Genomic DNA, 25368 nt, shown 5'->3' with positions numbered 1-25368 from the left:
CTGAGAGACAGAATAAACTGCATTTGGAGAGGCAGGATTAATCAAGAACAGTCATGATGACTTTGTTAATGCTTTTGGTCATGTCTGACCAACTTGATTGAATTTTTTGAAGAGATGACCAGGTGTGTAGATGAGGGCAATGCGTTTGACGTAGTCTACTTGGACTTCAGGAAGGCTTTTGATAAGGCCCCACATGTTAGCTTCTAGCTGCTGTTGAGTAAAGAGTCAAGAGATCTGCTCCTTTCCCTCAACACTGTTATTTCTCTTTGAAGATACTCAGCACCAAACTCTGTCACCACATCACATGCCTCCAAGGTAACCTGTAGCCTCTTTACATATCCGTGCCAATTATTGGATCAATGAAACATCTAATTGGAATGTTTCTTAACCCATTCCTTAACAGTCTGCCCTTCCTTGGAGAAAAAAAGAATTTGTTCAAAACATATTTTCAAGAAACTCAAAAACACACGCAATTTCCCCCCTCTTTTTTTTTTTTTGAAAGGAAAAAACAAGCAGTCACAGAAACAAGCGCCCTTCATTAACAATATCCAAAACTTTCTGTGAACTAGCCCCTCTTTTCATTAAACAGTCGGACAATTGATAGCTACTGTTGACCCATTTAATTTTTGCGATCTCCCCTCTATCCAACATCTGCTTCAAACTTGCGATGTCTATCCTTAACCTTTTCTCATTGACACTTTTTGTACAGTGCACATTTTCCCACAGGGATTTATTGTCAATGTGACACTCAATGGGTATGTTACCCAAATCCCCAAATGTCTGTCACTATTGGAGATATATAAAAGGCCATATCCACCGCCTCGACAAAGCTTTTTAAAAAAAAAAATTTTTATTAAAGGTTTTCATAAAATATCAATAACAAAATGAGAAAGAAAAAAGAACCCAACAGGGTTAAGTACAAAACACAATCTCAAAAAACAACCCACCAAACCCTGTACATAAATAATAAATTAACATCAACACCCCGACTTAACACAACAGGTGTATATACCCCCTCAGACCCTCCAGTGTAAATGACATAAACAAAAATAAAGTAAACCCCCCCCCCCCCCCCTCCCCCGAGCTGCTGCTGCCATTGACCAATGTCTATCTTTCTGCCAGAAAGTCTAAGAACGGTTGCCACTGCCTAAAGAACCCTTGTACCGACCCTCTCAAGGCGAATTTCACCCTCTCCAATTTAACGAACCCTGCCATATCGCTGATCCAGGATTCCACGCTTGGGGGCCTCGCATCTTTCCACTGAAGGAGAATCCTTCGCCGGGCAACCAGGGACGCAAAGGCCAGAATTCCGGCCTCTTTCGCCTCCTGCACTCCCGGCTCCTCTGCCACCCCAAATATTGCGAGCCCCCAGCCCGGTTTGACCCTGGATCCTACCACCCTCGACACCGTCCTCGCTACGCCCTTCCAAAATTCCTCCAGCGCTGGGCATGCCCAGAACATATGGGTGTGATTTGCTGGGCTCCCTGAGCACCTAACACACCTGTCCTCACCCCCAAAGAACCGGCTCATCCTTGTCCCGGTCATGTGTGCCCTGTGCAGCACCTTAAACTGTATGAGACTGAGCCTCGCGCACGAAGAGGAAGAGTTCACCCTCCCTAGGGCATCTGCCCACGTCCCCACCTCGATCTCCTCTCCCAACTCCTCCTCCCACTTAACTTTCAACTCCACCACTGAGGCCTCCTCCTCCTCCTGCATCACCTGGTAAGTTTCTGAAATCTTCCCCACTCCAACCCACCCCCCCGAGAGCACCCTGTCCTGTACTGTGTGTGGCAGTAGCCGCGGGAATTCCACCACCGGCAGTCTGACAAACGCCCTTACCTGTAAGTACCTGAAGGTGTTCCCCGGGGGGAGCCCGTACTTCTCCTCCAGCTCACCCAAGCTCGCGAACTTCCCGTCCACAAACAGGTCCCCCAACCTTCGTATCCCTGCCCTGTGCCACCCCGAAAACCCTCCATCTGTTCTTCCTGGGGCGAACCGATGGTTCCCCCGTAATGGGGTCCACGCCGAGGCCCCAACTTCCCCCCTATGCCGCCTCCACTGCCCCAAAATTTTGAGGACCGCCACCACCACCGGGCACGTGGTATACCTCCTTGGAGGGAGCGGCAGCGGTGCCGTTGCCAGCGCCCCCAGACTCGTACCCACACAGGACGCCGCCTCCAGCCTCTTCCATGCAGCCCCCTCCCCCTCTATCACCCACTTGCGCACCATCGTCGCATTGACGGCCCAGTAGTACCCACAGAGGTTGCGCCTCTACAAAGCTTAAAGTCTCACACAAGAGGGCAACATTTACCATTGGTCCCCAAAAGAAAAATTATAAAACCTCCTGCGCTTGAAACCCCATCACATAAATTTGCAAAGGACCCATCACGATAAACTATGAGTTTGAAGTGCCTAAGATCACCAAAAACTGGGAACCTCAAAACACATTCCTGCATTTTTAGTTTGACCAATGCTTTATTTGCCCTCATTCTGCCTTCTACTTTAGGATCATTCATTTTTATACTCAACTCGCTAAGACATCAAAACTAGCGTCCGGTCTAGTCTGTCTACCTAACTATTCAGTTGCCCAATTAAACTTTGCAGTTGCTCTTTTTCTATCTTTGAAACCACTGCGTCTTTTTCTGAAACCCGAATACGACTGATTGCTATTGGGCTGATGCTCTCCAAATAAGATTGTTGACATAAAGTTGCCCTGAACTTAGTCTGTCCGATTTCCAGTCCAATATATTTAAATGCACCGGAAGCCTGACTTCCAACCCAGAGATTACAATAGCTTCGAAATCACTAGTCCCACCCCACAAAAAATCATCGACATGCAGCATAAAGATTTCAGAAAGATTTCCCTTATGGTGCCAGTAAAACATTGCTGGATCTGCTTTCAACTGGCAACAGCCTAACTTTAACAAAACTGACCTTACCGAAAAATACCAGACTCTAGATGCATCATTTAATCCATATAAACATTTGTTCAACTTCCAGAATACCCCTTCTGTGTTAGCTGCCTCTTTAGGACAGAGAAAAATGTCTCTCTGAAGCTGATGCCCCTGCAATAAGGCAGCTTTTATATCTATAGATTTGCATTCCCATGCCCTTGTGGCTAATAGAGCCAAGAAGATCTTTAAAATAACCTTTCCTGCCATAGGTGAATCTACCCTTAAATCCTGATCTTCTAAGTTTTCTTCAAATCCCCTTGCCACACGCCTGGCCTTTGCTTATAAGTTCCACCCGGAAGAACCTTTTCCGTGTGCAAATCCATCTGTGGAATAGAGCTCTTTGTCCTGTATCCGGTACTTCCGTGTGCACCCCAAATTCACTCCAACTATGCAGTTCTTGCTGTTTGGCACCTTCATAACTTTTTCATCTAATTTATTGAAGGCTACCAAAATCTCACGTGCATGTAGGCTTCTACTCCTAGTAGCAGTCATAGTCTTACCCATGTTCCGAGACCTAGACAAACTACGTCCCCTATCCCGCCTGGTATTTCGTTCTGTACTGCTCCTGCTTGATCTTTCCCTTCTGCTGTGGGATGTCCTTTCAATAGTTCCTCGACCTTTTCCTGTGAACCTGTTCAATATCTGATGTACTATCTGAACTGGCACTGTGTTTCTGTGCCCTCCATTTTTGAACTTCATGTTCCCAATTCATTGTCTTAACACCCTCTCCTGTATGCTGTGCATTCAACCAGTGTTGAGACTTTGCAGTGGCCTTCCCTGCTCTACTAAAACCAGTTGCATCCTTCCATTGACTAGACCCTTCAGGCAAGTAAGTCACTTTTTTTAACCAACTTTTGGCAATTGTCCTTTTGGAAAAATGGCCTGTTCTAATTCATCAGAAGTATTGTGTTCCTCTACAGAAACCCTGACTATATCAGTTGACTTGTCCTCATAGTTCTGTAACAAGTGTACCAGATGACCCTGGTTCCTCATCATGTCTGTCTGCTCTGTCTAAACTTGAAAATTTGTAATCTGTACCCATTATCCTTGATGAATGCACCCTGACAGTCTGATTGTTATGTTGCAAAATAATTGTTTTGCCATCTATGCCTATGATCTTCCCTGGGCCTTTCCATTCATTAAAATTGTCTCTCTTATGGTATACAATGTCCCCTTGCTGAAAAATGGTATTTGATGGCCGTACATTATGCCTTAAAGCTCTGCGAATTCTTTCAGAGACTTCTGCTTCCAAAAAGGCTTTTCTAGCCGATAATGCTATGTAATGCATTTAAATGCTCAGCAAAGGCAGAGCTAATTGTAGTCCCTTCCCAAGCTGGAGGCTGGTCATCCAAAATGGACAGAATTTTAGGATTTCTACCAAACACTAATTGATAGGGACTATAGCCCCCAACCATCTGCAACAAATTCTTCGCAAGTACTGCCCATGCTAAGACTGAATTGAACTTGCAATTTGGTCTATCTGCCAACATTTTCCGGAGCATGTCATCTATTACCGCATGGTTTCTTTCACACACACCATTACTAAATGAGCTTTCTGCAGCCGTATTTATAACTGTGATATTCACGTTTTCACACATATCCCTAAACTCATAATTAGCAAATTCTCCCCCATTGTCTGTAAGGAATTTTGCCGGTGAGCCCATTCCTGTCTCTATCCATTTTTCCATGATCTGATCCAGGATTACTCTCTTCTTTACTTCGTACAATGGTTGATTGACTAAATCTGGTTGCTAAATCTACAAAATTCAAAAGCTTTATCCCAGATCTTAAGGTCCATGGCCTCAATGTCGTTAAAATCCCTGGCCAAAGGTAAGGTTACTATCGGTCGTGATGGTGTCCCTCTGTACTTCCTACAAACCTCACAGCGATCACTAACCTGTACTATCAGCTTTGTGTAGTCTTCATCCCTTACCCCTGCATCCTTTAATACATTTTTCAGCCTCCGCGGAGACGGATGCCCAAATAGTTTTAATACCACAAGCTTTTTATCAGCTACAGTCCCATTTCCAGCTGCCAACAACACATCCTTAATAACTGCACCTGAAATATTATTTGTCAGTAATGGAATACAATAGTGTCCCGACTGTGTAAATTGTAAGTCCACCGTCTTTCCTTAAACTGTTGCCGTATCCTGTTCCATATCCAGTTTCATAGAACATAGAACATAGAACAATACAGCGTAGTACAGGCCCTTCGGCCCACGATGTTGCACCGAAACAAAAGCCATCTAACCTACACTATGCCATTATCATCCATATGTTTATCCAATAAACTTTTAAATGCCCTCAATGTTGGCGAGTTCACTACTGTAGCAGGTAGGGCATTCCACGGCCTCACTACTCTTTGCGTAAAGAACCTACCTCTGACCTCTGTCCTATATCTATTACCCCTCAGTTTAAAGTTATGTCCCCTCGTGCCAGCCATTTCCATCCGCGGGAGAAGGCTCTCACTGTCCACCCTATCCAACCCCCTGATCATTTTGTATGCCTCTATTAAGTCTCCTCTTAACCTTCTTCTCTCCAACGAAAACAACCTCAAGTCCATCAGCCTTTCCTCATAAGATTTTCCCTCCATACCAGGCAACATCCTGGTAAATCTCCTCTGCACCCGCTCCAAAGCCTCCACGTCCTTCCTATAATGCGGTGACCAGAACTGTACGCAATACTCCAAATGCGGCCGTACCAGAGTTCTGTACAGCTGCAACATGACCTCCCGACTCCGGAACTCAATCCCTCTACCAATAAAGGCCAACACTCCATAGGCCTTCTTCACAACCCTATCAACCTGGGTGGCAACTTTCAGGGATCTATGTACATGGACACCTAGATCCCTCTGCTCATCCACACTTTCAAGAACTTTACCATTAGCCAAATATTCCGCATTCCTGTTATTCCTTCCAAAGTGAATCACCTCACACTTCTCTACATTAAACTCCATTTGCCACCTCTCAGCCCAGCTCTGCAGCTTATCTATATCCCTCTGTAACCTGCTACATCCTTCCACACTATCGACAACACCACCGACTTTAGTATCGTCTGCAAATTTACTCACCCACCCTTCTGCGCCTTCCTCTAGGTCATTGATAAAAATGACAAACAGCAACGGCCCCAGAACAGATCCTTGTGGTACTCCACTTGTGACTGTACTCCATTCTGAACATTTCCCATCAACCACCACCCTCTGTCTTCTTTCAGCTAGCCAATTTCTGATCCACATTTCTAAATCACCCTCAATCCCCAGCCTCCGTATTTTTTGCAATAGCCTACCGTGGGGAACCTTATCAAACGCTTTACTGAAATCCATATACACCACATCAACTGCTCTACCCTCGTCTACCTGTTCAGTCACCTTCTCAAAGAACTCAATAAGGTTTGTGAGGCATGACCTACCCTTCACAAAGCCATGCTGACTATCCCTGATCATATTATTCCAATCTAGATGATTATAAATCTTGTCTCTTATAATCACCTCCAAGACTTTACCCACTACAGACGTGAGGCTCACCGGTCTATAGTTGCCGGGGTTGTCTCTGCTCCCCTTTTTGAACAAAGGGACCACATTTGCTGTCCTCCAGTCCTCTGGCACTATTCCTGTAGCCAATGATGACATAAAAATCAAAGCCAATGGTCCAGCAATCTCTTCCCTGGCCTCCCAGAGAATCCTAGGATAAATCCCATCAGGTCCCGGGGACTTATCTATTTTCAGCCTGTCCAGAATTGCCAACACCTCTTCCCTACGTACCTCAATGCCATCTATTCTATTAGCCTGGGGCTCAGCATTCTCCTCCACAACATTCTCTTTTTCCTGAGTGAATACTGACGAAAAATATTCATTTAGTATCTCGCCTATCTCTTCAGACTCCACACACAATTTCCCATCCCTGTCCTTGACTGGTCCTACTCTTTCCCTAGTCATTCGCTTATTCCTGATATACCTATAGAAGGCTTTTGGGTTTTCCTTGATCCTTCCTGCCAAATACTTCTCATGTCCCCTCCTTGCTCGTCTTAGCTCTCTCTTTAGATCCTTCCTCGCTACCTTGTAACTATCCATCGCCCCAACCGAAACTTCACACTTCATCTTCACATAGGCCTCCTTCTTCCTCTTAACAAGAGATTCCACTTCCTTGGTAAACCACGGTTCCTTCGCTCGACGCCTTCCTCCCTGTCTGACCGGTACATACTTATCAAGAACACGCAGTAGCTGATCCTTGAACAAGCCCCACTTATCCAGTGTGCCCAACACTTGCAGCCTACTTCTCCACCTTATCCCCCCCAAGTCACGTCTAATGGCATCATAATTGCCCTTCCCCCAGCTATAACTCTTGCCCTGCGGTGTATACTTATCCCTTTCCATCATTAACGTAAACGTCGCCGAATTGTGGTCACTGTCCCCAAAGTGCTCTCCTACCTCCAAATCCAACACCTGGCCTGGTTCATTACCCAAAACCAAATCCAACGTGGCCGCGCCTCTTGTTGGCCTGTCAACATATTGTTTCAGGAAACCCTCCTGCACACACTGTACAAAAAACGACCCATCTATTGTACTCGAACTATATCTTTTCCAGTCAATATTTGGAAAGTTAAAGTCTCCCATAATAACTACCCTGTTACTTTCGCTCATATCCAGAATCATCTTCGCCATCCTTTCCTCTACATCCCTAGAACTATTAGGAGGCCTATAAAAAACTCCCAACAGGGTGACCTCTCCTTTCCTGTTTCTAACTTCAGCCCATACTACCTCGGAAGAAGAGTCCCCATCTAGCATCCTCTCCGCCACCGTAATACTGCTCTTGACTAGCAGCGCCACACCTCCCCCTCTTTTGCCTCCTTCTCTGAGCTTACTAAAACACCTAAACCCCGGAACCTGCAACATCCATTCCTGTCCCTGCTCTATCCATGTCTCCGAAATGGCCACAACATCGAAGTCCCAGGTACCAACCCATGCTGCCAGTTCCCCTACCTTGTTTCGTATACTCCTGGCATTGAAGTAGACACACTTCAAACCACCTACCTGAACACTGGCCCCTCCTGCGACGTCAAATCTGTGCTCCTGACCTCTATACTCTCATTCTCCCTTACCCTAAAACTACAATCCAGGTTCCCATGCCCCTGCTGCATTAGTTTAAATCCCCCCAAAGAGCACTAACAAATCTCCCCCCCAGGATATTTGTGCCCCTCAGGTTCAGATGTATACCATCCTGTCTGTAGAGGTCCCACCTTCACCAGAAAGAGCCCCAGTTATCCAGAAATCTGAATCCCTCCCGCCTGCTCCATCCCTGTAGCCACCTGTTTAAATGCTCTCTCTCCCTATTCCTCATCTCACTATCACGTGGCACGGGCAACAACCCAGAGATAACAACTCTGTTTGTTCTAGTTCTGAGCTTCCATCCTAGCTCCCTGAAAGCCTGCCTGACATCCTTGTCCCCTTTCCTACCTATGTCGTTAGTGCCAATGTGGACCACGACTTGGGGCTGCTCCCCCTCCCCCCTAAGGACCCGGAAAACACAATCCGAGACATCACGTACCCTTGCACCTGGGAGGCAACATACCAAACGTGAGTCTCTCACGCTCCCACAAAATCTCCTATCTGTGCCCCTGACTATAGAGTCCCCAATTACTAATGCTCTGCTCCTCTCCCCCCTTCCCTTCTGAGCAACAGGGACAGACTCCGTGCCAGAGGCCCGTACCCCATGGCTTACCCCTGGTAAGTCCCCCCCCCCACAAGTATCCAAAGCGGTATACTTGTTTCTCAAGGGAACGATCGCAGGGGATCCCTGCACTGACTGCTTTTTCCCAGTCCCTCTTACAGTTACCCACCTATCTCTAATCTTTGGTGTAACTAATTCCCTGAAGCTGCTATCTATGACCTCTTCTGCCTCCCGAATGATCCGAAGTTCTTCCAACTCCAGCTCCAGTTCCCTAACTCGGTCTTGGAGGAGCTGGCGATGGCAGCACTTCCTGCAGGTAAAATCAGCAGGGACACTAACTGCATCCCTCACCTCAAACATCCTGCAGGAGGAACATTGCACTCCCTTCCCTGCCATTCCTCTTACTTTCTACCAAGATCTGGCTAACAACTAAATTAAATTTTTATAAAAAATAATAATAATATAATAAAATATGGTACTTACCTCAGATCAATGGGTTTTATTATTAGGTTAGAGGAGGAGGGCGGGTGGGAGACACTACACGTGTAGCGTCTCGGGTTTCCTCTCCACCAGAATTTATTGGTGAGGGTCTTCCCAGACGTCCGCGGGTCGACTTCCTGTTCCCGCCTAAAAAACTAATTTCAAAAAAAAGAAAAATTCTCAGCTCCTGCTGAAATTGACTAACCAGCCAGCTCCACTCCCGCCGAAATCGACTGGCCTGCCCCTGCAAAGACAAGTGCTTTTAAAGGTTGACTTACCTCCCAGCAACCACTTCCGCAATGCTCCCGCTGAAACTGACTCACCAGCTGCTCTCACGCCGAAATCGACTGGCCTGCCCCTGCAAAGACAAGTGCTTTTAAAGGACAGACTTACCTCCCAGCAACCACTTCCGCAATGCTCCCGCTGAAACTGACTCACCAGCTGTTCTCCCGCCGAAATCGACTGGCCTGCCCCTGCAAAGACAAGTGCTTTTAAAGGTTGACTTACCTCCCAGCAACCACTTCCGCAATGCTCCCGCTGAAACTGACTCACCAGCTGTTCTCACGCCGAAATCGACTGGCCTGCCCCTGCAAAGACAAGTGCTTTTAAAGGACAGACTTACCTCCCAGCAACCACTTCCGCAATGCTCCCGCTGAAACTGACTCACCAGCTGTTCTCACGCCGAAATCGACTCCATGTATGCTTTCTTCATCGACGGTCTGCTCAAAAGCAAAGGTATCTCACTTGATACTACATCCGTGCTAATGAAATGATTCACTCCGGCAATATTGCAAGGGATCACCACTCTTTTCAGCGACTTCCGAGTATTATCATCCCCAAACCTGAAACTTGTGGAACTTTCAAATTCCTTAGCCTTGGTACAATTTTCAGCATTCAAAATGGCAACATTTTAACCAATCAATTCCACACACAGAAGATGTGCAGCCACTGACAATACAGCACAATTGAAGGATTTTGCAACACCCTCATTACCGGAGTAAAACTGCTTGTTAAGAGGACAATGCCTTTTGGTCACTATCTTTTTCCTCTTCCGACTCTTCCATGTCATGTGTAGCTTCAAACATAACGTGTTGGACAGTTGAAAGCATGGTTCTCAATGGTATTGAGAGTCACACCAAAAACATCGATTTATCATACCCCGGGCATTTCTGGGGTTCATTTTCCTATTTCCTTTTTCCATGTCCCTCCTATTATAAGTTTTAAATGAGTTTCTGTCCTCATAATTTCCAGGTTCCGATATCCTTCCATATTCTCGTAACCTATTCATAGCCGTACGATCTCGCCATACTGTCAGTAGTGTAACTTCCATAGTGTGCTTTATCGCAGACTGCCCCATTTGTGACATGAGAGCCATAGGAATTGAATGTTTCCCCAGGAACTTCTTTAAGGCCTCTATAATCTGATCGAATAAGGTGAGAGTACCTTTAAGAAATGGGTGTTTATAAATGGGTGTGTATATAAGGATCTGTAGTGAAAGTACCTTTAAGAAATTGGTTTATTACTGCAGTGATGTCAGAGAGTGGGTGGAGCTCGGCTGTCTGTCAGCTGTTTACTTTTGTTTTAGGCTGTTTGCTGCAGGGTGTTTTTTAGAGCTGGATAGCTGCAGTTACAGCCAGAAGGTGTATTAGAGTCTCCCTGTAATCTAAAGAATGTAAATCGATCCTTTGGTGATTTAAAACTAATAACTGCTCTCTGTAGTGACTTTAACCTGATGTGCTTCTGTTTAAAGGTTTTTTAAAAAGTCTTCTGGATAGTACAGCTTACGGATTACATTGTGTTGTATTCTTTGGGGGTTGCATTTGAATTAATAGTTGCTAAGATGTTCACTGTTCGTTTTAAAAAGGTTAACTTGAGTTCATAGAATAAACATTGTTTTGCTTTAAAAAATATGTTTCCATTTCTCCTGTACCACACCTGTAGCTTACATAGAACATAGAACATAGAACGATACAGCGCAGTACAGGCCCTTCGGCCCACAATGTTGCACCGACATGGGAAGTCAAAAAACAAAAGCCATCTAACCTACACTATGCCATTAGCATCCATATGCTTATCCAATAAACTTTTAAATGCCCTCAATATTGGCGAGTTCACCATTGTTGCAGGTAGGGTATTCCACGGCCTCACCACTCTTTGCGTAAAGAACCTACCTCTGACCTCTGTCCTATATCTATTACCCCTCAGTTTAAGGCTATGTCCCCTCATGCTAGCCATTTCCATCCGCGGCAGAAGGCTCTCACTGTCCACCCTATCTAACCCCCTGATCATTTTGTATGCATCTATTAAGTCTCCTCTTAACCTTCTTCTCTCTAACGAAAGCAACCTCAAGTCCATCAGCCTTTCCTCATAAGATTTTCCCTCCATACCAGGCAACCTCCTGGTAAACCTCCTCTGCACCAGTTCCAAAGCTTCCACGTCCTTCCTATAATGCGGTGACCAGAACTGTACGCAATACTCCAAATGCGGCCGTACCAGAGTTTTGTACAGCTGCAACATGACCTCATGATTCCGGAACTCAATCCCTCTACCAATAAAGGCCAACACTCCATAGGCCTTCTTCACAACCCTATCAACCTGGGTGGCAACTTTCAGGGATCTATGTGCATGGACACCGAGATCCCTCTGCTCATCCACACTTCCAAGAACTTTACCATTAGCCAAATATTCCGCATTCCTGTTATTCCTTCCAAAGTGAATCACCTCACACTTCTCTACATTAAACTCCATTTGCCACCTCTCAGCCCAGCTCTGCAGCTTATCTATATCCCTCTGTAACCTGCAACATCCTTCCGCACTGTCGACATCACCACCGACTTTAGTGTCGTCTGCAAATTTACTCACCCACCCTTCTGCGCCCTCCTCTAGGTCATTTATAAAAATGACAAACAGCAACGGCCCCAGAACAGATCCTTGTGGTACTCCACTTGTAACTGAACTCCATTCTGAACATTTCCCATCAACCACCACCCTCTGTCTTCTTTCAGCTAGCCAATTTCTGATCCACATCTCTAAATCACCCTCAATCCCCAGCCTCCGTATTTTTTGCAATAGCCTACCGTGGGGAACCTTATCAAACGCTTTGCTGAAATCCATATACACCACATCAACTGCTCTACCCTCGTCTACCTGTTCAGTCACCTTCTCAAAGAACTCAATAAGGTTTGTGAGGCATGACCTACCCTTCACAAAGCCATGCTGACTATCCCTGATCATATTATTCCTATCTAGATGATTATAAATCTTGTCTCTTATAATCCCCTCCAAGACTTTACCCACAACAGACGTGAGGCTCACCGGTCTATAGTTTCCGGGGTTGTCTCTACTCCCCTTCTTGAACAAAGGGACCACATTTGCTATCCTCCAGTCCTCTGGCACTATTCCTGCAGCCAATGATGACATAAAAATCAAGGCCAAAGGCTCAGCAACCTCATCCCTGGCTTCCCAGAGAATCCTAGGATAAATCCCATCAGGCCCCGGGGACTTATCTATTTTCAGCCTGTCCAGAATTGCCAACACCTCTAACCTTCATACCTCAATGCCATCTATTCTAATAGCCTGGGTCTCAGCATTCTCCTCCACAACATTCTCTTTTTCCTGAGTGAATACTGACGAAAAATATTCATTTAGTATCTCGCCTATCTCTTCAGACTCCACACACAATCCCTGTCCTTGACTGGCCCTACTCTTACCCTAGTCATTCTTTTATTCCTGACATACCTATAGAAAGCTTTTGGGTTTTCCTTGATCCTACCTGCCAAATACTTCTCATGTCCCCCCCCTTGCTCGTCTTAGTCTCTCTTTAGATCCTTCCTCGCTACCTTGTAACTATCCATCGCCCCAACTGAAACTTCACACCTCATCTTCACATAGGCCTCCTTCTTCCTCTTAACAAGAGATTCCACTTCTTTGGTAAACCACGGTTCCCTCGCTCGACGCCTTCCTCCCTGCCTGACCGGTACGTACTTATCAAGAACACGTAGTAGCTGTTCCTTGAACAAGCTCCACATATCCAGTGTGCCCAACACTTGCAGCCTACTTCTCCAACCTATCCCCCCCAAGTCATGTCTAATGGCATCATAATTGCCCTTCCCCCAGCTATAACTCTTGCCCTGCGGTGTATACTTATCCATTTCCTTCACTAACGTAAACGTCACCGAATTGTGGTCACTGTCCCCAAAGTGCTCACCTCCCTCCAAATCTAACACCTGGCCTGGTTCATTACCCAAAACCAAATCCAATGTGGCCTCTCCTCTTGTTGGCCTGTCAACACATTGTGTCAGGAAACCCTGCTGCACACATTGTACAAAAAACGACCCATCTAATGTACTCGAACTATATCTTTTCCAGTCAATATTTGGAAAGTTAAAGTCTCCCATACCCTGTTACTTTCGCTCTTATCCAGAATCATCTACGCCATCCTTTCCTCTACATTCCTAGAACTATTTGGAGGCCTATAGAACACTCCCAACAGGGTGACCTCTCCTTTCCTGTTTCTAACCTCAGCCCATACTACCTCGGAAGAAGAGTCCCATCTAGCATCCTCTCCGCCACCGTAATACAGTTTTTGACTATCAGCGCCACACCTCCCCCTCTTTTGCCTCCTTCTCTGAGCTTACTAAAACACCTAAACCCCGGAACCTGCAACAACCATTCCTGTCCCTGCTCTATCCATGTCTCCGAATAGGCCACCACATCGAAGTCCCAGGTACCAACCCATGCTGCCAGTTCCCCTACCTTATTTCGTATACTCCTGGCATTGAAGTAGACACACTTCAAACCACCTACCTGAACACTGGCCCCCTCCTGCGAAGTCAAATCTGTGCTCCTGACCTCTATACTCTCATTCTCCCTTACCCTAAAACTACAATCCAGGTTCCCATGCCCCTGCTGCATTAGTTTAAACCCCCCCAAAGAGCACTAACAAATCTCCCCCCCAGGATATTTGTGCTCCTCTGGTTCCAATGTAGACCATCCTGTCTGTAGAGGTCCCACCTTCCCCAGAAAGAGCCCCAGTTATCCAGAAATCTGAATCCCTCCCGCCTGCACCATCCCTGTAGCCACGTGTTTAATTGCTCTCTCTCCCTATTCCTCATCTCATTACCACGTGGCACGGGCAACAACCCAGAGATAACAACTCTGTTTGTTCTCGTTCTGAGCTTCCATCCTAGCTCCCTGAAAGCCTGCCTGACATCCTTGTCCCCTTTCCTACCTATGTCGTTAGTGCCAATGTGGACCACGACTTGGGGCTGCTCCCCTTCCCCCTTAAGGAACCGGAAAACACGATCCGAGACATCACGTACCCTTGCACCTGGGAGGCAACATACCAAACGTGAGTCTCTCTCGCTCCCACAAAATCTCCTATCTGTGCCCCTGACTATTGAGTCCCCAATTACTAATGCTCTGCTCCTCTCCCCCCTTCCCTTCTGAGCAACAGGGACAGACTCCGCGCCAGAGGCCTGTACCCCGTGGCTTACCCCTGGTAAGTCCCCCCCCCCACAAGTATCCAAAGCGGTATACTTGTTACTCAGGGGAACGACCGCAGGGGATCCCTGCACTGACTGCTTCTTCCCAGTCCCTCTTACAGTTACCCATCTATCGCCAATCTTTGGTGTAACTAATTCCCTAAAGCTGCTATCTATGACCCCCTCTGCCTCCCGAATGATCCGAAGTTCATCCAACTCCAGCTCCAGTTCCCTAACTCGGACTTGGAGGAGCTGAAGATGGCTGCACTTCCTGCAGGTAAAATCAGCAGGGACACTAACGGCACCCCTCACCTCAAACATCCTGCAGGAGGAACATTGCACTCCCTTCCCTGCCATCCCTCTAACCTCCAACCAAGATCTGGTTAATAAATAAAGAAAAAAATTAAAAAATAAAAAATAATATAATATGGCACTTACCTCACACCAATGGGTCTTATTATTAGGTTAGAGGAGGAGGGCTGGTGGGAGACACTACACGTGTAGTGTCTCGGGTTTCCTCTCCACCAGAATTTTTTGGTTGGGAGGGGGGGGCCTTCCCAGAAGTCCGCGGGTCGAACTTTCGGTTCCTGCCTTATATAAAAAAATAAAACAGAAAAGAAGAACAGACACGGGACCAGGTAAGGGTTTTTAAAGTAAATACTCACCTCCCAGAAGGCCCCTGCGCACCGCTCCCGCCGAAATTCAAAGGGCTGCTCCTGCAAAGGTAAGGGTTTTTAAAGTAAATACTCACCTCCCAGAAGGCCCCTGCGCACCACTCACGCCGAGCTTGGGCCGTGTGCTCCCCATACCACAATTTATTAAAAGTTGTGGGTCAGGTGTACTCCATGAACACTTTGGGGTTGTCTAAACCCTGGCCCATACTAGAATCATTATCCGCAAACTTAGCTCCTGTCAAAACCAGGAGCCTATCCATATTGGACACTCTAGCACAGTCTAGTAACTGAAATGCCAATACAGATTGTGGAAATTGCAGCCGGTGTTTGTGCAGCCTTCTGTATAGTCTGCTAAATTCCATTATGTAGTTCTCAATAGAGATATCCTCTGTTTTCCGGTATCTATCGAATTCTGACCATGCTTCATACGTACTTAACAAGTTATCCTTTTGACAAATCTTATCCAGAAAACGTAATGGAGCCTCCAGACCTTCTTCTGGGTCCAACTCTTCCAATTCCAGTTCTGAAAACACTTTGCTTCGGATTTTACTCTCATAAGGTAGAGAAAGAGCCAATGCCATTCCTTGTTTCTTCTTTCCCCGGGCAGTTACCTTAGTCCACACAACAACTTCACTTCTCCATAGATCGTATGATCCCCGTTCAGAAAATAACGGGGGATAGTCATATCCGGCCACCTTAATCCTAGGTTTTGCCATATTTTCTTGTTTTTTCCTTGTCACTCACTCCTTGGTTGATATTTTTTTTCCTGGAAAAGTATCTTTCGACCCTTTACATTTACACAGCAACCATCCTCTGAAATGAAAAATGAAAATCCCTTATTGTCACAAATAGGCTTCAAATGAAGTTACTGTGAAAAGCCCCTAGTCGCCACATTCCGGCGCCTGTTCGGGGAGGCTGGTACAGGAATTGAACCATGCTGCTGGCCTGCCTTGGTCTGCTTTAAAAGCCAGCTATTTAGCCCAGTGTGCTAAACCAGCCTCTGCTACCACTGTTAGCCTCTAACCTAACCCTAACCCTAATATGCTGTTGAGTAAAGAGTCAAGAGATCTGTTCCTTTTCCCAAACACCTTTATTTCTCTTTGAACACACTCGGCACCAAAGTCTATCATCACATCACATGCCTCCAAGGCCACCTGTAGCCTCTTTGCATAGCAGTGCCAATTATTGGGTCAATGAGACATCTAATTGGAATGCTTCTTAACATATTCCTTAACACCACATGGGAGACTGATGGCTATGATAGGAGCCCATGGGATCCAAGGAAATTTCGCAAATTGGATCCAGAATTGGCTGAGAGGCAGGTGATAGTCAAGGGGTGATTTTCTGACTGGAAGCCTATGTTCAGTGGGGTCCCGCATTGGTCAGTGTTGGGATCCTTGCTATTTGTGGTTTCTATGAATGATTTAGATATGAATGTGGGAGGATCGATCAGTAAGTTTGCAGATGATCCCAAAATTGGTGGGGTAGTAAATAGCGAGGAGGTTAACCTTAGATTACAAGAGGATATAGATGGGCTGATCAGTGGAAAATGAAATTCAATCCAGATAATTGTGAGGTCATGCACCTGCGCAGGACAAAGGCAAGAGAATACATGATAAACGGCAGGACCCTGGGAAACACCCAAGGATCAGAGGGACCCTGGTGTGTATGTACACTGGTCCCTTAAGGTAGCAGAGCGGTGGATACAGTGATTAAAAAGGCATATGGTATAGTTGCCTTTATATCTGAGGCATATAGTTTAAGAGCAGGGACGTTATGCTGGAACTGTACAAAATGTTGATTCGGCCTCAGTTAGAATATTGTGTGCAGTTCTGGAATCCACATCACAGGAGGGATGTGATCGCACTGGAAAGGGTGCAGAAGAGATTTACCAGGATGTTGCTGGTGCTGGAGAATTAGTTTTGAAGAGAGATTGGATAGAACAAAGGACAAAGAAAAGTACAGCACACGAACAGGCCCTTCAGCCCTCCAAGCCTGCGGCGACCATGCTGCCCGTCTAACCTAAAACCTTCTACACTTCCGTGGTCAGTATTGCTCTATTCCCATTCTATTTTGTTTATTTGTCAAGACATCCCTCAAACGTCACTATTATACCTGCTTCCACCACCTCCTCCGGCACCCTCTGGCACAGTTCCAGCATAACGTCCCTGTTCTTAAACTATATGCCTCAGATATAAACCTTCTGTTTAAAAAAACTTCCATCGCACATTTCCTCTAAACATTGACCCTCGCACCTTAACCTGTGTCCCCTAGTGATTGACTCTTCCACCCTGGGAAAACGCTTCTGACTATCCACTCTGTCCGTGCCTCTCATACTTTTGTAGACTTCTACCAGGTCACCCCTCAACCTCCGTTGTTCCAGTGAGAACAAACCGATTTTATCCAACCTTTCCTCCTAACTAATTCCTTCATACTTGGCAATATCCTGGTCAACCTCTTCTGTACCCTCTCCAAAGCCTTCACATCTGGCAACCAGAATTGAAAACTATATTCCAAGTGTGGCCCAACAAACGTTCTACACAACTGCAGCATGACTTCTCTTGACTTACCTTCTCCACCTGCGTTGCCACTTTCAGTGACATGTGGACCTGTACACCCAGATTCCTCTGCCTGTCAATACTGTTAAGGGTTCTGCCATATACTGTATATTTCCCATCTGTATTAGACCTTTGACAATGCATTACCTCATATTTGTCCAAATTAAATTCCAGTTGCCATTTCTCAGCCCAAGTCTCCAACCAATCTATATCCTGCTGTATCCTCTGACTTCGCTATCCGCAATTCCACCAACCTTTGTGTCGTCTGCAAACTTACTAATCAGACCAGTTACATTTTCCTCCCAATCATTTATAGAATGCAAACAGCAAAGGTCCCAGGGTGATCCCTGCGGAACACCACTTGTCACAGCCCTCCATTCAGAAATGCACCCTTCCACTGCTACCCTCCTCTTTGACCGAGCCAGTTCTGTATCCAAATAGACTGGGATTGTTTTCCTTGGAGCAGAGGAGACACGGGGGGGTGGGGGGGGTGGAGAGAACATGATTGAGATATATAAAATTTTGAGATGCATCGGTAGAATTAGAACATTACAGCGCAGAACAGGCCCTTCGGCCCTTGATGTTGCGCCGACCTGTGAAACAAATCTAAAACCCATCTACAACTATCCTATTATCATCCATATGTTTCTCCAATGACCATTTTACTGCCCTTAATGTTGGCGAGTCCAGTACTGTTGCAGTTAGGGCATTCCATGCCCTTACTACTCTCTGAGTAAAGAACCTGCCTCTGACATCTGTCCTATTTCTATCTCCCCTCAATTTAAAGCTATGTCCCCTCGTGCTAGCCATTACCATCCGAGGAAAAAGGCTCTCACTGTCCACCCTATCTAATCCTCTGATCATCTTGTATGCCTCTATTAAGTCACCTCTTAACCTTCTCTCTAACGAAAACAGCCTCAAGTCCTTCAGCCTTTCCCCATAAGATCTTCCCTCCATACCAGGCAACATCCTGGTAAATCTCCTCTGCACCCTTTCCAATGCCTCCACATCCTTCCTATAATGTGGCGACCAGAACTGCACGCAATACTCCAAATGTGGCCGCACCAGAGCTCTGTACAGCTGCAACATGACCTCATGGCTCCGAAACTCAATCCCTCTACCAATAAAAGCGAACACACCGTACGCCTTCTTAACAACCCTATCAACCTGGGTGGCAACTTTCAGGGATCTATGAACATGGACATTGAGATATCTCTGTTCATCCACACTACCAAGAATCTTACCATTAGCCCAGTACTCTGTATTCCTGTTACTCCTTCCAGAATGAATCACCTCACGCTTTTCTGCATTAAACTCCATTTGCCACTTCCCACCCCAGCTCTGCAGCAATGTCCCTCTGTAACCTGCAACATCCTTCCGCACTGTCCACAACTCCACCGACTTTAGTGTAATCTGCAAATTTACTCACCCATCCTTCTACGCCCTCCTCCAGGTCATTTATAAAAGTAACAAACAGCAGTGGCCCCAAAACAGATCCTTGTGGTACACCACTAGTAACTGAACTCCAGGCTGAACATTTCCCATCAACCACCACCCTCTGTCTTCTTACAGCGAGCCAATTTCTGATCCAAACCGCTAAATCACCTTCAATCCCATGCCACCATATTTTCTGCAATAACCTACCGTAGGGAGCCTGATCAAACGCTTTACTGAAGTCCATATACACCACATCAACTGCTTTGCGCTCGTCCACCAGTTTGGTCACCTTCTCAAAGAACTCAATAAGGTTTGTGAGGCTCGACCTAACTTTCACGAAACCGTGTTGACTATCCCTAATCAAATTATTCCTCTTATAATCCTTTCCAAGACTTTGCCCACAACAGAAGTAAGGCTCACTGGTCTATAGTTACCGGGGTTGTCTCTACTCCCCTTCTTGAACAAGGGGACAACACTTGCTATCCTCCAGTCTTCTGGCACTATTCATGTAGACAATGATGACATAAAGTTCAAAGCCAAAGGCTCAGCAATCTCCTCCCTAGCTTCCCAGAGAATCCTAGGATAAATCCCATCCGGCCCTGGGGACTTATCTATTTTCACACTTTACAGAATTGCTAACATCTCCTCCTGATGAACCTCAATCCCATCTAGTCTAGTAGCCTGTATCTCAGTATTCTCCTCGACAACTTGTCTTTTTCCTGTGTGAATACTGACGAAAAATATTCATTTAACGTCTCTCCTATCTCCTCGGACTCGACGCACAACTTCCCACTACTGTCCTTGACTGGCCCTGCTCTTACCCTAGTCATTCTTTTATTCCTGACATACCTATAGAAAGCTTTAGGGTTTTCCTTGATCCTACCTGCCAAGGACTTCTCATGTCCCCTCCTGGTTCTTCTTAGCTCTCTCTTTAGGTCCTTCCTGGCTAACTTGTAACTCTCAAGCGCCCTAACTGAACCTTCACATCTCATCTTTGCATAACCCTCCTTCGTCCTCTTGACAAGCGATTCAACTACTTTAGTAAACCAGGGTTCCCTTGCTCGACCACTTCCTCCCTGCCTGACAGGTACATACTTATCAAGGACACGCAGTAGCTGTTCCTTGAACAAGCTCCATATTTCAATAGTGCCCATTCCCTGCAGTTTCCTTCCCCATCCGATGCATCCAAAGTCTTGCCTAATCGCATCATAATTGCCTTTCCGCCAGCTATAACTCTTGCCCTGCGGTATATACCTATCCCTTTCTATCGCTAAAGTAAACGTAACCGAATTGTGGTCACTATCACCAAAGTGCCTCCAAATCTAACACCTGGCCTGGTTCATTACCCAGTACCAAATCCACTGTGGCCTCGCCTCTTGTTGGCCTATCTACATACTGTGTCAGGAAACCCTCCTGCACACATTGGACAAAAACTGATCCATCTAAAGTACTCGAACTATAGTGTTTCCAGTCAATATTTGTAAAGTTAAAGTCGCCCATAACAACTACCCTGTTACTTTCGCTCCTATCCAGAATCATCTTTGCAGTCCTTTCCTCTCCATCTCTGGAACTTTTCGGAGGCCTATAAAAAACTCCCAACAGGGTGACCTCTCCTTTCCTGTTTCTAACCTCAGCCATACTACCTCAGTAGACGAGTCCTCATCAAACGTCCTTTCTGCCACCGTAATACTGTCCTTGACTAACAATGCCACACCTCCCCCTCTTTTACCTCCTTCCCTGAGCTTACTGAAACATCTAAACCCCGGAACCTGCAACAACCATTCCTGTCCCTGCTCTATCCATGTCTCCGAAATGGCCACAACATCGAAGACCCAGGTGCCAACCCATGCTGCATGTTCACCCACCTTATTCCGGATGCTCCTGGTTGTTGAAGTGGACACACTTCAAACCACGTTCCTGCCTGTCGGTACACTCCTGCGACCTTGAAACCTTACTCATGACTACTCTCAACCTCCTGTACACTGGAGCTATAATTCAGATTCCCATCACCCTGCTCAGTTAGTTTAAACCCTCCCGAAGAGCATTAGCAAATTTCCGCCCCCCAGGATATTGGTACCCCTTTGGTTCAGGTGTAGACCATCCCGTTTGGAGAGGTCCCACTTACCCCAGAATGAGCCCCAATTATCCAGGTCTCTGAATCCCTCTCACCTGCACCATCCCTGTAGCCACGTGTTCAACTGTTCTCTCTACCGATGCCTCATCGCGCTAGCACGTGGCACGGGTAACAAGCCAGAGATAATAATTCTGTTTGTTCTAGCTCTAAGATTCCACCCTAGCTCCCTGAATACCTGCCTTACATCCCCATCCCTTTTCCTATCTACGTCGTTGATGCCTATGTGGACCACGACTTGGGGCTGCTCCCCCTCCCCCTTAAGGATCCCGAAAACACAAATCCGAGACGTCACGGAACCTGGTACCTGGGAGGCAACACACCAACCGCGAGTCTCTCTCGTTCCCACAGAATCTCCTATCTGTCCCCCTAACTATGGAGTCCCCAATGACTAATGCTCTACTCCTCTCCCCCCTTCCCTTCTGAGCAACGGACAGACGCTGTGCCAGAGACCTGAACCCCATGGCTTACCCCTGGTAAGTCCCTCCCCCCACCAGTATCCAAAGCGGTATACTTGTGACTAAGGGGAACGACCACAGGGGATCCCTGTACTGACTGCTTCCTCCCAGCCCCTCTCACCATCACCCATCTATCTTCATTCTTCGGAGTAACCACATCCCTGAAGCTTCTATCTATGACCACCTCTGCCTCCGAAATGATCCGAAGTTTATCCAGCTCCAGTTCCCTAACGCGGTTTTTGAGGAGCTGGAGATGGGTGCACTTCCCACAGGTGAAATCAGCAGGGACACTGACAGTGTCCCTCACCTCAAACATGAGGAGACGGGAAAAACCACATCCCCTTAGTATTTGGATCAATGACCAGGGTTTAATAGATTTAATATAAGGGATTTAGAGGGGATGTGAGGAAAAATGTTTCACTTAAAGGGTAGTGGGAGTTTGGAATTCACTGTCTGAAAGGGTGGTGGAGGAAGAGATGCTCAGAACATTTCAGAAGCATTTAGATATGCACTTGCAATCTCACGACATGCGAGGCTATGACCAAGTGCTGGAAAATGGGAAACAGGGCAGCATGGTAGCACAGTGGTTAGCACAGTTGCTTCACAACTCCAGTATCCCAGGTTGGATTCCCGGTTTGAGTCACTGTCTGTCCGGAGTCTGTACGTTCTCCCCGTCCCTGTGGGTTTCCTCCGAGTGCTCTGGTTTCCTCCCACAGTCCAAAGATGTGCAGGTTAGGTGGATTGGCCATGCTAAATTGCTCTTAGTGTCCAATAAGGTTAGATGGGGATAGGGTGGAGATGTGGGCTTAGGTGGGGTGCTCTTTCTAAGGTCCGGTGCAGACTCGATGGGCCGAATGGCCTCTTTCTGCAATGTAGATTATATCTATATAGTTAGGTGGTTTGTTTTTGACCGGCGCCAATGTGATTGGTCTAAGGGCCTTTTTCTGTGTAGGATGATTCAATGACTTTAAATGACTCATTCTCTCCAACTCTTTCATTTTCTGTGCACCAAATATGGCATCCAGCTTTGCCGGCTCAAACATGTGGTTTGTACAAATGAAAGTCAACCATGTTGTTGCTAACTTTAGCCTGAGTTTAATTGCTCTGTTCTATCACCTTTGCTCTTGAGTTGCCAGGTATCTTTCTGATACCGCCACGTGGTTCAAGTCCGAGTAATGATCAATAATCCAACACACCACTTAGTAAGAGTTAAATCAACGCACATTTATTATATACAGTAATCAATACTTATGCATAAATTCTACATCTAAGCTACTTCCTACAACTAACGGGCCAATGCTTAACTTGGAAATGGCCCACCAGGTCAGGGAAACGAATGGCCTTTCGTTCGGGTTCTGAGCCTGCGGGATTCGAAGCTGGTACAGATTGATAGCTAAGAGCGCCTATCTCGTAGCAAGCGTTGAAGAGTGCAGAATCGTTGACTTACAATTTGAGCGGCTGTTGAAGAGTGCAGAAGGCTAGCGGAAGGGTGGCAGAAGGGTCGCTTTGAACTTGGACTCTATTCTTATAGTCACCAGGGGCTTCCCGCCTTTCGGGGCGGACCCTGTACCTGGTTCCAAGTGATTGGACTTTGTCCCAATCACTTGGTTCGATATTCTCCAATGCTGGAGCGATTCCTTGATCGATGGGCGGTCTTGAGGTGATCGTTCACCTCCCTTTGTGTAGGCTCCTGTTGGCGCCAAAAAGTCTGGGTTGGCTTTGTGTCTAAAATGTTGCACATTGTTCCCGGGGACTGCTCATTAGTATTCAGATGGCTGGTGTTTTGTTGTGCTGATGGCTGCAGGTATCAATCTTGTCTGGCCTTCCCAGAGGTGAATACACAGTCTACCTGTAGCTGCTTGTTTTAGTCCTGTTGGCTGATTTTCCTATCAGCCTTTTCCGTTCGCCATTTTAAATCGGGGTTAGCCATTCTAAATCGGGAGTTAGCCATTTTAACTGGCTACAACCTTGAGGCTGGTCCCAGTTTGAAATGCTGGTCGAGTTGCCTCCATATCGTTAATGTGGATACCAGCACTGGGTTCACGGATTACCTTGGCAATGGCAATGACTCTGTTACCAATGCCCCCTAACATTTCCCCTGCATGACTCAGCGTCCATCTGAACCAAATCCCCACACCACCCCAACACCTTTTCTGCGTTGGCCACATACAGGTTTGGCAGCACCAGACTCCCTGACTGTCCCTCTGAAGGACAGCTCTCCGAATACTTGGAACCTTACCCAACCAAATAAAGCCGGAGATAAGCCGTTTGGCCCTTTGGAAGACAGACTTGGGCAGGAACACTTGGAGGCAATGGAATAACAATAAAAATTTTGGCAAATCTTAAACTATTGGATCCGGCCTGCCAGAGATAATGGGAGATTATTCCTTCTCTGTAGGTCTGCCTTTACTCTATTCACTAAACTCATGGAATTCAACTTCCATAGCCGTGCCAGTCGCCCGCCATCTAGATCCCTAACTATTGAAAACTAATTCCGTTCACTGAAACTGCAATCCCCCCAATTTGGCTCCCCTCCCCGCCATGCTAACCACAAAATTTGTGCTGTTCCCCATCTTCAATTTGTAACCGGAGAAGGCCCCAAAGCTCTGTACAATGCCCATGATAGGCCCCATTAAAACCATGAGTCCCTTACATACAGCTGCAAATCATCTGGATATAAGGAAACCCCATGCTCCAACCCCTGCCGACACCAGACCGAACCGGTTCCCGGGATCTATCAGCATCGCTGAGGAGACCCCAGCCACGTGCCGTTTAGCACTGATCCCCACAAATCGGAACCAGGTGCAACGGCACTTGGGGAGTGGGGGGAGGGCTCTCCCAGGAGTTCAGCGACCCACAGGTGGTTAGTTGGTATATGGGTGGATGGCACCCTGGCACTGCTGATGCCACCCAGGCATCATGGCAGTGCCCCCTGGGCACCCTGGCAAGACCATCTGGGCACCAAACTGGCACTGCCAGTGTACCCAGGTGGTACAGCCATGATGCCAGGTAGGCAGTGCTAAGATGCCCTGGTGGCATTTTGCCCATGCTGGGGATCGGGCCCAGGTGGTGCCCTGCCCCTATGAGGTGCAGTGCTGGGAGCTCGAGGACTCCCTAACAGGTGAGTTGGGGTATTGAGGGGGTCTGGGGGTCACGTCAGTGGTCATGAGATTGAGGCACCATTGATCTCTTCCTGCACTGACAAGTGGAGCTCCTCAGTGTGGGAAATGCGACTGTGCGGCCTCGGCCCGGAAAAGAAACAGAGTGCCACTAGATAGGGTTGTTCTCGACACTCCAAGCGGTGGGAACAATCCCTCTAATCCCACCCAGAATGGACTTGTTTCTTTTCTCGTCAGATTGCGCCCACTAACTGTGTTTCTCTTCACAGATATTTCCTGATCAACTGAGTATTTCCAGCATTTTTTGTTTTTATGTCAGAAATCTACTTTGGCAAGGAGGGAGGAAGTTCACATAGTCAGCAAATAACTTCTGCCTTCCACTAAAACATTAATTTCATCATCTTGA

General features: G+C 46.7%; 1 protein-coding gene across 2 annotated transcripts in view; it reads left to right on the top strand.

Moving 5' to 3' along the window:
- LOC140405583 (UDP-glucose:glycoprotein glucosyltransferase 2-like) overlaps nucleotides 1-25368 on the top strand; it is a 401405-nt gene that overhangs the window by 152130 nt on the left and 223907 nt on the right. The gene's annotated exons all lie outside the window — the stretch shown is intronic.

This window comes from Scyliorhinus torazame, unplaced genomic scaffold (assembly GCF_047496885.1).
Source record: "Scyliorhinus torazame isolate Kashiwa2021f unplaced genomic scaffold, sScyTor2.1 scaffold_107, whole genome shotgun sequence".
NCBI classification, from domain to species: domain Eukaryota; kingdom Metazoa; phylum Chordata; class Chondrichthyes; order Carcharhiniformes; family Scyliorhinidae; genus Scyliorhinus; species Scyliorhinus torazame.
The sequence above is the reverse complement of the archived record's forward strand: the minus strand, read 5'-3'. Positions and strand labels throughout refer to the sequence as shown.